The sequence below is a fragment of the Papio anubis genome, chromosome 7, assembly GCF_008728515.1.
Source record: "Papio anubis isolate 15944 chromosome 7, Panubis1.0, whole genome shotgun sequence".
NCBI lineage: Eukaryota > Metazoa > Chordata > Mammalia > Primates > Cercopithecidae > Papio > Papio anubis.
In genome coordinates this window covers 145898508-145911192 of record NC_044982.1, presented here as the reverse complement: position 1 = coordinate 145911192, position 12685 = coordinate 145898508, and the positions used below count along the sequence as shown (strand labels likewise).

General features: G+C 45.9%; 1 protein-coding gene across 2 annotated transcripts in view; it reads right to left on the bottom strand.

Annotated features, from left to right (window-relative positions):
- The window catches only part of INO80 (INO80 complex ATPase subunit), a 137423-nt gene extending 125003 nt beyond the window's left edge, over nt 1–12420 (bottom strand). Inside the window, exon 1 of one of the 2 annotated variants that reach the window (XM_009209961.3) lies at nt 11970–12420. The gene's annotated coding sequence lies outside the window, so the exon portion shown is untranslated. The remainder of the gene's footprint in view (nt 1–11969) is intronic. The other variant, XM_003900795.4, reaches the window with a different exon arrangement.
- Nucleotides 12421–12685: the final 265 nt, after the last annotated feature.

Sequence of the window (12685 nt, the reverse complement as noted above, 5' to 3'; positions counted from 1 at the left end):
GCGATCTCAGCTCACTGCAACTTCCACCTCCCTGGCTCAAGCAATTTTCCTGCCTCAGCCTCGCAGGTAGCTGGGATTACAGGTGCCCATCACTACGCCCGGCTAATTTTTCCTATTTTCAGTAGAGAAGGGGTTTCACCATGTTGGTCAGGCTGATCTCAAACTCTTGACCTCAAGTGATCCACCTGCCTCAGCCTCCCAAAGCACTGGGATTACAGGTGTAAGCTACCGCACCCAGCCCAAATTCATCATTCTGATTATGTCATTAGTTCCTCAATAGTTTTCCAAAACTCAATAAAATCTAAATTCTTCAGCCTGAAATTTAAAGACCTTTATCATCTGGTTTTGAGTTACTTTTTCAATTCAATCTTTTACGATTTCCCCACATTCCAGCCAAATTAAGAGTTCCTTTAAAATGTCTCTTAACTTCCTATTAGACCTGTCTCACTTTGAGCAAAAAGGCTCTTTAAAATTCATCTCACCGCCAGGCGCGCTGGCTCACACCTATAATTCCAGCACTTTGGGAGGCCAAGGCAGGCTGATCACCTGAGGTCAGGAGTTTCGAGACCAGCCTGACCAACATGGAGAAACCTCGTCTCTACTAAAAACACAACAAAATTAGCTCATTGTGGCGCATGCCTGTAATCCCACCTACTTGGGAGGTGGAGGCAGTAGAATCGCTTGAACCCGAGAGGCGGAGGTTGTGGCCACTGCACTCCAGTCTGGGCAATAAGAACAAAACTCCGTCTCAAAAAAAAAAAAAAGTAATAAAGTAAAATAAAATTCATCTGACCACACGCTCATACTGTATTGCTAAGGATGAAAGAACTATTCAGTATGTTTTCGGAACAATTCATCACTGAATAGCCTGTTCCACACCCTGAACTCTGGCTCTTCATTATCCTGAATGCGAACTCTGATCATACTTCAGCTGCCCTGCCAACAGCTTCATGTTAATGGTAAACTGTATGCTTCAGAATCATACTCTCATATATCAGACTTCCTGAGCTGTGTTCATGAGTAATTCTGGGCTGATTGCTTCATACTCTCTAGTTACTACTAGGCCCTTATTTCTTATCTTATCTTTTCTTTTTTTTTTTTTTTTTTAATGGGGAGTCTTGCTCTTTCTCCCAGTCTGGAGTGCAGCGGTCCAATCTCGGCTCACTGCAACCTCCGCCTCCCAGATTCAAGGGATTCTCCTGCCTCAGCCTTCTGAGTAGCTGGGATTACAGGCGTGAGCCACCACGCTCAGCTAATTTTTTTTGTATTTTAGTAGAGATGAGGTTTCACCACGTTGGCCAGGCTGGTCTCAAACTCCTGACCTCAAGTGATTTGTCTGCCTTGGCCTCCCAAAGTGCTGGGATTACAGGTATGAGCTACCATACCCGGCCAACTTCTTATCAGTATTTATATTGTACAGAATTACATATTCTGTACAAAATTCACTTTTATACTTAATTTTACTACGCTAAAAGTCAGTGTTCATTATGGGAGTGGATACACTTAACCAGTCTGGGTAGTAACAGAGAAGTTACGCAGAACTGTGTTCCTCAAAGAAGACTGAAAATCAAAGTTAAGGTAATTCATCCCAAAGACAAACCATCTGCAAATAAGCATGAGTTGAACTGTACACTAACTGGATCCTGCTTTTCAAACTGTAGATATTTCAGTCAGTCATATCTGTGATGATTATATAAAGAGTAAATGTTATTACTTTCACTCTATTAACTATGTGGTCTAACAATCAACAAGGAGATATGTTTACATCAAACCAGGTGGTTGATAAATATTTCTTCAAATGTTAGACATTTTCCTTTATGCAAGAAGCTTGGGGGTTGGGGAGTACCTCCATTATAAAGAATTCCAAGTGGGGATCCAAATTTCTCTATTTTCTCAAATACTTAGTAAGGAGGCTACATACACACCCATTCTACTGAGATTCATGTGCCAAATGTTTCATATGTGTTTGCATTTTCATTTAAACCTTATATGATGTCGACATTATTACAACCATCATTTTGCAAAGAAACTGAGCTTAACTAACTCACCCAAGATCATACAAACAGAAGTGCGCCAAGATGGGAATCCAAGAAGTGTGACTTCAAAGCCCCACAAGATTAAGTACTCCAAGTCTGAAGTACTTGCAGCAAATTAGAGGCTCCCAGGACATAAAACTATGCCACTGGAGTATTTCAAAGAGTATTTTAATTTATTCAATCATTCAATCATCTGTTTATATCAATATAAAACTTTATTTTATAATATGGGTCATAATCCAATTCTACTTTGATTTTGCTACTCAAATTGTTCCAGCTTTGGTCACCGGAAACTTTCAGTTGGTTCCTTTGCTCCTTTGACATAACCCCATTAATGTGAAATTTTGTTGTTTTTAGAGCACCTTCTTATTTTTTGGCACAAGATACTCAAGGTTCATCTTATATATATTTCCTGCCCCAATCACAGAATCAACCATTTCTCCAAGGAGCCCTAGTTTCTTTTACTGGAGAACAGTATTAGAAACTAAGATCCGGGGCCAGGTGTGCTGGCTCACACCTGTAATCCCAACGATTTGGGAGGATGAGGCAGGAGGACTGCTTGAGCCCACCAGTTCAAGACCAGCCTGGGTAACATAGGGAGACCCACCTCTCTATAAAAATAGAAAACTTTGACTGATCGCAGTGACTCACGCCTGTAATACCAGCATTTTGGGAGGCCGATCACTTGAGCTCTGGAGTTTGAGACCAGTCTGGGCAACATAGCGAAATCCCATCTCTATGAAAAATACAAAAATTAGCCACACGTGGTGGCGAGCACCTATAATCCCAGCTACCTGGGAGGCTGGGATGCGAGGATGGCTTAAACCCGAGAGACAGAGGTTGCTGTAAACTGAGATTGCACCACCAAAACCCAGCCTGGGTGAAAGGGCCAGACCCTGTCTCAAAAAAATAAATAAATAAAAGAAATAAAAAAAGAAAAAAATTAGATTAGCTGGGCATAGTGGCATACACCTGTGGTCCCAGCCCCAGCTATTTGGGAGGCTGAGGTGGGAGGATAGCTTGAGTCTGGAAGGTCATGGTTGCAGTGAGCATGCCACTGCACTCCAGCCTGGGTGACAGGTCAAGATCCATGTCTCAAGGAAGAAAAGAAACCAAGATCTGGGCACTAGGTGCACTCCTAGGTGTTGTTTCTTTCAACTTTCTCAGCTGACAAAGAATGGAAATATATCTGTGTACATTAACTCAAGTATGTACATATATCTACAAATATTTCTACATATAAACATGGAACTATTTTGCACTGGTATCTCCAATTTGAATCCATTACCACAAAGATTATTCTAGCCTCCTCACCTTGCTTATCTGTAAATTTCACTCCAACAGTGAAAAGCCTGCCTCCTGCCATCCATTTACTTAACTGTTCAATTGTAGTTACATACATAATCAGTAACACATTTTCATTTAAACCAGTATCAGAATTGTTAACCTCTACCCCTTTGGGATGTAACTTTATCAATTAAAGTATAAGGCTTATGTACAGTTCCTTTTGTCTTACAGAGTCCACTCATTTCCCAAGTTACTTAAAACAGCACCTTCCTCCCAATTAGCAAGATTGTTTCACACATTTATGATAGTTTCTCCTGCCAAGGTTTGCATGCCTCAGAGGCCTTGACCTCTAAAAAAAATTTTTTTAACTTGCATACATTGAAGCTTACTCTTAGCCCAGAACAGCAGATCACACCTGTAATCCTAGCACTTCAGGAGGCCAAGGCAGGCGATCACTTGAGGCCAGGAGTTCAAGACCAGGAGTTTGAGACCAGCCTGGCCAACACGGTGAAACCCTATCTCTACTAAAAATACAAAAATTAGCCAGGCATTGTGGCACACACCTGTAATCCCAGCTACTTCGGAGGCTGAGGCAGGAGAATTGCTTGAACCCAGGAGGTGAAGGTTGCAGTGAGCCATGATTGTGACACTGCACTCCAGTATGGGTGACAGTAGAAGACTCTGTCATTAAAAAATAACTACCTAGGCCGGGCGTGGTGGCTCATGCCTATAATCCCAGCACTTTGGGAGGCCAAGGCGGGTGGATCATTTAAGGTCAGGAGTTCGAGGCCAGCCTGGCCAACATGGTGAAACCCCGTCACTACTAAAAGTACAAAAATTAGCTGGGTGCCCTCGTGGGCACCTGTAATCCCAGCTACTCAGGAGGCTGAGACAGGAGAATCGCTTGAGCCTGGAAAACAGAGGTGGCAGTGAGCTGAGATCGTGCCACTGCACTCCAGTCTGCGCAACAGAGCGAGACTATGTCTCAATAAATAAATAATAGGCCGGGCATGGTGGCTCATGCCTGTAATCCCAGCACTTTGGGAGGCCGAGGCGTGTGGATCACGAGGTCAGGAGTGTGAGACCAGCCTGACCAACATGGTGAAACCCCGTCCCTACTAAAAATACAAAAATTAGCTGGGCATGGTGGTGCACGCCTGTAATCCCAGCTACTAGGGAGGCTGAGGCAGGAAAATCGCTTGAACTCAGGAGGCAGAGGTCGTGGTGAGCCAAGATCACACCACTGCACTCCAGCCATGACAACAGAGCAAGACTGTGTCTCAAAAAATAAATAAATAAATAAACAAACAAGCTTTACTCTTTGTGCTGTAAAGTTCTATGGGTTATGACAAATGCATAATGCCACGTGTCCACCATTACAGTATCAAACAGAATACTTTTATCAAGCAGTAATTTTAACTGAATTAAACGATACAACTTTCAGTGGAAACAGCATGGTAAGGAAGAAAGATGATGAAGTCAAGAGCTATGAGGTGAATCCAATGAAAAGCCACAAATTGATGAGGACTGGCAGCTACCCACTCTGGGTCTCAATAGTTCCACTGTTAAATGGGGGTTCAATTCAACTAACAATATATAGCATTTATTAAACATTATGTATCAGCAATGGTGCTAAGCACATCACATGGATTGCCTCATTTATATCTAACAACACTATTAAGTAGACACTGAGACAGCAGGACATCCACCCTCAGAACAGGAACCTTTGTACAAAACAGAAAATTAAATAAGGGTGATGTTGAAAAACGCAAGAATATGTGGGATCAGAAGCACACCCAGTGCCACACCATGGAAAAGGGAGGCCAGCAAAAGACTGGGCCAAATCTCCACAGTCTCTTTGGAAAGAAGACAGGTCAGGCTATTGGATTCACTTACACAGATGCCAGTAAGAAAAAAAGCATCGCCTAGGAGGAGGATACACTGATATAGTATTTGGAGAATCCTAAGAAGTACATTCCTGGAACAAAAATGATCTTTGCCAGCATTAATAAGGCAGAAAAGGACAGATTTGACAGCTTACCTCAAAAAAGCTACTAATGGCTAGGCACAGTGGCTCACGCCTGTAATCCCAGCACTTTGGGAGGCCAAGGCGGGCAGATCACTTGAGGTCAGGAGCTCGAGACCAGCCTGGCCAACATGGTGAAACCCCATCTCTACTAAAAATACAAAAATTAGCTGGGCATGGTGGCGGGCACCTGTAATTCCAGCTACTAGGGAGGCTGAGGCAGGAGAACTGTTTGAACCCGGGAGGCAGAGGTTGCAGTGAGCCGAGATTGCCCCACTGCACTATAGCCTGGGTGAAAGAGTAAGACACCTCAAAAAAAAAAAAAAAAAATGTACTAATGAGTAATTGATCACTGCCATATTTATTACAAAATAGAAATGTCTGGCCAGGCACAGTGGCTCATGGCTGTAACCCTAGCACTTTGGGAGGCTGAGGCAGGTGGATCACCTGAGGTCAAGAGTTCAAGATCAGCCTGGCCACGTGGTGAAACCCCGTCTCTACTAAAAATACAAAAATTACGCCAGGCGCAGTGGCTCATACCTATAATCCCAGCACTTTGGGAGGCTGAGGCGGATGGATCACCTGAGGTCAGGAGTTTGAGATCAGCCTGGTCTACATGCTAAAACCCCATCTCTACTAAAAATACAAAAATTAGCCAGGTGTGGTGGCAAGCACCTGTAGTCCTAGCTACGTAGGAGGCTGAGGCAGAAGAATCACTTGAACCTAGGAGGTGGAGGTTGCAGTGAACCGAGATAGTACCACTGCACTCCAGCCTGGACAACAGAGTGAGACTCCATCTCTAAAAGAAAAAAAAAATGGCCAGGCATGGTGGTGAGTGCCTGTAATCCCAGCTACTGGGGAGGCTGAGGCAGGAGAATTGCTTGAATCTGGGAGGCAGAGGTTGCAGTGAGCTAAGATTATGCTACTGCACACCAACCTAGGCGACAAGCAAAACTCCGTCTCAAAAAAAAAAAAAAAAGAAGAAAAAAAAGAAAACTGGCTGTGGTTAAACGAATATACTTGCTTTTTTGGATTTTATTTTTATCTTTATTTTGAGACGGAGTTTCCCTCTGTCGCCAGGCTGGAGTGCAGGGAGGCAATCTTGGCTCACTGCAACCTCCACCTCCAGGGTTCAAGCGATTCTACTGCCTCAGCCTCCCAAGTAGCTGGGACTACAGGCACGCGCCAGCACGCCCAGCTAATTTTTGTGTTTTTAGTAAAGATGGGATTTCACCATGTTGGCCAGGATGGTCTCGATCGCTTGACCTCATGATACACCCACCTCGGCCTCCAAAAGTGCTGGGATTACAAATTTAAGCCACGGCACCCGGCCTCTTATTTTTTAGACAGGGCTCGCTTGTCATCCAGGCTGGAATGCAGTGGCAGGATCACAGCTCACTGTAGCCTTGACCTGCTGAGCTCAGGCGATCCTCCCATTTTAGCCAGCCTCCAGAGTAGCTGGGACTACAGGCATGCACCACCATGCCCAGCTGATTTTTTTCTGGAGATGGGGTTTTGGCATATTGCCCAGGCTGGTCTCAAACTCCTAGACTCAAGTGATTTGCCTGCCTCGGTCTCCCAAAGTGCTGAGATTACAGGTGTGAGCTACCGTGAAGGTCTTGGTTTTTATTTTAACAGTAATTCCAATTAAGTAAATGATACCACTGTTTTCCCCTTCTAAAGATATGACTGAACTTCATTAGTAATGTTCAACTTTTCATCAAGATGGTGAATGCCATCTTAAAACCTACAGAAGATTGGCTTTATATTTAGATTTATATAACTGGTTATGTTAGCACACGTAAACACTGGCAAAATTCCTTCATTGTCTCAGAACCAAGCACAATTCACCTGTGTTTTGTTTTTATTTGCCTCTTAAAGGAAAGGGCTGATGATAAGGCAGCAATGTCTACACTTTTGGCCTTAACTATGCCAAGCTAATTAGAATTCCTTGTAACTAAAATGGTTCCTTTTACTTACTGAAAAGCACTTTAGGGTGTGGTTTATGTGTAATATCAAATAAGGAACAGTTAACGCTTAAAAAATAAAATAGACCAGCCACAGTGGTTCACGCCTATAATCCTAGCACTTTGGGAGGTAGAGGCAGGCAGATCACCTGAGGTCAGGAGTTCCAGACCAGCCTGGTCAACATGGTGAAACCCCATCTCTACTAAGCATACAAAAATTAGCTGGGCATGATGGCACATGCCTGTAGTCCCAGCTACTCAGGAGGCTGAGGCAGGAGAATTGCTTGAACCCGGGAGGCGGAGGTTGCAGTGAGCCAAGATCGCACCACTGCACTCCAGCCTGGCAAGAGAGCGAGACTCCGCCTCAAAAAAAAAGATTTTTTTTTAAATGGTCTGGCCTGTTCTTAAGCCTTAACAATCTTATTCACTAAGAAGTTTCAAAAACAGGCCAGGCACAGTGGTTCACATCTATAATCCCAGCACTTTGGGAGGTCAAGGTGGGCGGATCGATCATGACGTCAGGAGTTTGAGACCAGCCTAGCTAACATGGTGAAACCCCGTTTCTACCAAAAATACAAAAATTAGCCGGGTGTGGTGGTGCAAAATCCTAGCTACTCAGGAGGCTGAGGCAGGAAAATCCCTTGAATCTGGGAGGTGGAGGTTGCAGTAAGCTGAAATCACACCACTGCACTCCAGCCTGAGCTACAAGAGCAAAACTCTGTCTCAAAAAAAAAAAAAACCTCTTTGCCGGGAGGGGGAAAAAATACCTCTTGCCCAACAGAATAGGTGTCTTCAGACTACAAAGGGGTCCAAGATACATTAAAAAATGTTAAGAACCCTGCTCTGGAGGGAATAGCTCTGTTGCCCAGGCTGGAGTGCAGTGGCACAATCAGGGTTCACTGTAGCCTCAACTTCCCGGGCTCAAGCAAACCTCCCATCTCAGCTTTCCAAGTAGCTGAACTACAGGTACACATCACCCTAGTCCAAAAATTTTATTTTCTGTAGAGATGAGGTCTCACTATGTTGACCAGGCTAGTCTCAAGCTCCTCAAGCTCATGTAATCCTCCCTCCTCTGCCTCCCAAAGTGCTGGAATTACAGGTGTAAACCACTAGGCCTGGCCGAAAACACTCTTCAAAATATTTATGGGGAAGGCAGAAGGACTGTAACAAAAACAGAATACTGATTCTGTCATTTACTGGCTATGTGATTTAAGTTGCTTTCAATTTTCTCATCTGTAAAATGAGGATAACTACCAGCAAGTTTCATGAGAATTAAAATGATAATATATAAGGTATCTACTATACTGACTCACAAAAGTTGTCTGATATTAGTATCTGATATTAGTATGTGATATTAGTACTGATATTATCTGATATCAGTATCTGATATTAGTATTGTCTGATATTAGTATGCCCTTCTCATTCTCTACATGCTATAGCCTATCATATCAAGATTTTGATACTTAAGATCCAACTTTAAAACTTTTCAACTGTTGGCCGGGCACAGTGGCTCACACCTGTAATACCAGCACTTTGGGAGGCCGAGGCAGGCAGATCATAAGATCAAGACATCGAGACCAGCCTGGCCAACACGGTGAAACCCCGTCTCTATTAAAAATACAAAAATTAGCCAGGCGTGGTGGCATGCGCTGCTTGGGAGACTGAAGCAGGAGAATTTCTCGAACCCAGGAGGCAGAGGCCGCAGTGAGCCTAGATCGTGCCACTGCACTCTAGCCAGGTGACAGGGCGAGACTCCATCTCAAAAAAAAAAACAGAAACTTTTCAACTGTTTTCCTACAAAAACTCGGTCTCCTATTAACACTAACCCACTCTGTCCACTCTAAAATCCACTGCGTCCTAGCATTTACATTTCATGTGTATTTTGTCGTTGTTGTTGTCGAGCCAGCTTGGGCTCTTGTCGCCCAGGCTGGAGTGCAGTGGCTCGATCTCGGCTCACTGCAATCTCCACCTCCTGGGCTCAAGCCATCCTCCCACCTCAGCCTCCCAAGTAGTTGGGACTACAGGTGCACATCACCATGCTTAGCTAATTTTTGTACTTTCTGTAGAGACAGGATTTTGCCATGTTGTCCATGCTGATTTCAAACTCCTGAGCTCAAGCAATCCGCCTGCCTAGGCCTCCCAAAGTGCTGGGATTACAGGTGTGAGCCACCAAGCCTAGCCTATTTAATGTGAATTTATAGGCTGAAATATAAAATCCCCTAGCCAGTTTTTTTGTTTGTTTGTTTTGTTTTGTTTTGTCGAGATGGAGTTTGCTCTTGTTGCCCAGGCTGGAGTGCAGTGGTGTGATCTCGGCTCACTGCAACCGCCGCCTCCCAGGTTTAAGCGATTCTCCTGCCTCAGCCTCCTGACTAGCTGGGATTACAGGTGTGTGCCACCACGCCCAGCTAATTTTTTGTATTTTTGGTAGAGACAGAGTTTCACCATGTTGGCCAGGCTGTTTTCGAACTCCTGACCTCAGGTGATCCACCCGCCTCAGTCTCCCAAAGTGCAGGGATTACAGGCATGAGCCACCGCACCCAGCCAACAAACTTTCATTAAGTGAACTTCTAATACCACAGCTTATAATTTGTTTTGTTTTGTTTCTAGAGACAGGGTCTCGCTCTCCGCCCAGGCTGGAGTGCACTGGCACAATCATAGCTCACAAGGGACTCAAGTGATCCTCTTGCCTCCTGAGTAACGGACTACAGGCGTGAGACACCATACCCAGCATCATAGCTCTTGATTTGTTGCTTTGGCTTAATCACATTTCCACCTTGATGTACTCAAAATGTTTTTATTAGTCATAAACTTTTCTAATCACATTTGTGCTCACTACAATTATTTCCTATCACAGTTTACAGACTTTCAAAAATTGATTCAGTTTCTACTGAAATAAAATGTAGAGGAAAAGAACACAGTAAACAAAAACGATGGAATTTAATCCCTTAAAAACAAAATTCATTTTAAAGTCTAGAAGGTATGCAACTTTTACCACACATAATGATTTCAAATTGTTTTACAGGAGGAGCAGCTTGGAAATTTCAAACATAAAATGCAACTGCAACAGAATATTATTAGGCATTAAAAGCGAATGAGGCCATGTGCGGTGGCTCATGCCTGTAATCCCAGCACTCTGGGAGGCCAAGGCAGGCCGATCACTTGAGGTCAGGAGTTCGAGACAGGTCTGGTCAACATGGTGAAACCACGTCTCTACTAAAAATACAAAAATTGGCCGGGTATGGTGGTGGCCGCCTGTAATCCCAGCTACTCGGCTGACGCACGAGAAGCGCTTGAACCTGGGAGGCAGAGGTTGCAGTGAGTCGGGACCGCCCCATCGCACTTCAGCCTGGGAGACAGAGTGAGACTCATTCCCAAAAAAAAAAAAAAAAGAATTAAGTCCCGATATATGCTACAACATGGATGAACCCTGAAAACACCATGTTAAGTGAAACAAACCAGGCAAAGAAAGATACATGTTGTATGTTTCTTTTTTTAGGCAATCTAGGCAGAAGATATATTAGTGGTTACCTGAGGCTGGAGAGAGAGGGAATGGGGAGTGACTGCTAAATGGCTTCCAGAGATTCTTTTTTAGGGTGATTAATTTTAGGGTGATTAAAATAGTGGTTGATGGCTACAGAACTTAATAAATATAGTTTTAGAAAATCACTGAATTATACACTTTAGAAACCTGAATCTTTTGGTATTTGAATCATATTTCAATAAAGCTATTATTTAATTTAAACTGCCAGTGAAAAGCCACAATAATTTTGTGAAGGAAATAATGAAAGTCACTGACTGGAAAACTAACCTGTGACGTTAGCCAGGTCAACCTCCAAATTCCTTCCCCCATTTCTAACAAGTACATCAAACTAGAGACAGTGTGTGAATCAAAGAATTCCAGGCACAGTTGGCTGTTAACTAGAATAGTAAGTGGCTTCCTAGGCTCTGTCACTCCTAAACTGTAGGGGGCTTCCAGCCTCGGAGATTACGGAAGTAGTACTTTTCATTAGCAAGCTCAAGAAGAAGTGTCAAAATAGGATGACACTTTCCTAGTCGCTCTGCAAAAACCTAAAAAACCAGAAGGGGTGTCATCTAGACACTCCTAAGTCTATGCAGGTGTCAGCCTGCCCTAACCCAACACCAGCCAGCAGCGTGCACCATTCAACCATATCTTAACTTGCCCCTTACAAATTGACACTTACACTAACAAGCCCTTAGATCTCACTTGTTTAAAATGACAGATATACAACCCTCACGGGGTTCCCACTCAAGGCCTTCCAGCCTCCGCCCTGCCCCTGCCCACCCCCAAACCTACACACGTGTTAGCCCGACACCGCCCCACCGGGTCCCACGTGCACCTGGTCTAACACACTCCCCACGTGTGGGCGCCCCACGGGCTTCCTCAGGTAGCTGAGGTCACCGCATGACCCCCGGTCTCCAGAGATATGAGACGGGAAGGACGAGGCCCTAGTCACCGAGGTCCCAACCCTGCGGGGAGTGTCCACACCCATCCTCCATACCAACCCCAACAAATGCAAGGGCCGGGGGCGACGGCCCCTTTAAGACGCGGCCCAGTTGTCGCCCGCAGAGAGGGGCACAACAAGACATACACAACCCCCTCTCCGTTCGCCCGCCCACGTCTAGTCGCCTCACCTCGGGCCGCCTGGCCCCGCCGCCGCGACGGCGGCGGAGGGGGGGCGGGGTGCGGGCGGGGTCCGGAGGGGGGGGTCGCCCCGCCGACGGTGGAGCCGCGGTTCGCTCTCTGAGGCCGTGGGACGGTGACTGCGTTGGGCGTGGACGCTCCTAGCTCGCTCCCTCCGCGGCTCCTGGGACCCCAAGATGGCGGCGGCGCTGAGGCGGCTGCGGGCGCTGGGCCGGCGGCGGCGGCGGCCACTTTCACTCACTGAGAGGAGCGGAGCAGGGACACGGGGAGCCATGGCGGGGGGGAGGAGAGGCGCCATAGCCAGGCCAGAACAATCGAGCCGCTACACGGGTGGCTTACCCCCGCCCCGCCCACACTCACTGCTCGTCGCCTGCCCGTGGCCACCCGCAGTGCCGCTGCCGTCGGCCTCGCGCAGCTCGCACCCCGCCGCTGCCACCTGACGCCCCGTGCGAACCGGGGTTCGAGGGGAGACCCTGATCCATGCCATCTGAGTACAGATTGGTCGGGGCTGGGACTGGCGAAGATTGCCGAAAGGCGGCGGGGAGGAGGAGGAGGATGTCATCGCTACAGTGAGCAAGCAGATCTCGCGGGACGAAATGTCGCGAGAGCTTTTCAGGCCCGCAACCGCCGAAGCAAGGTTACTTTTCCCGGAAGTAACGTCAATCGAAACCGCCCGGGATCCTGGGATATTTGTTCCCGCAGGCTA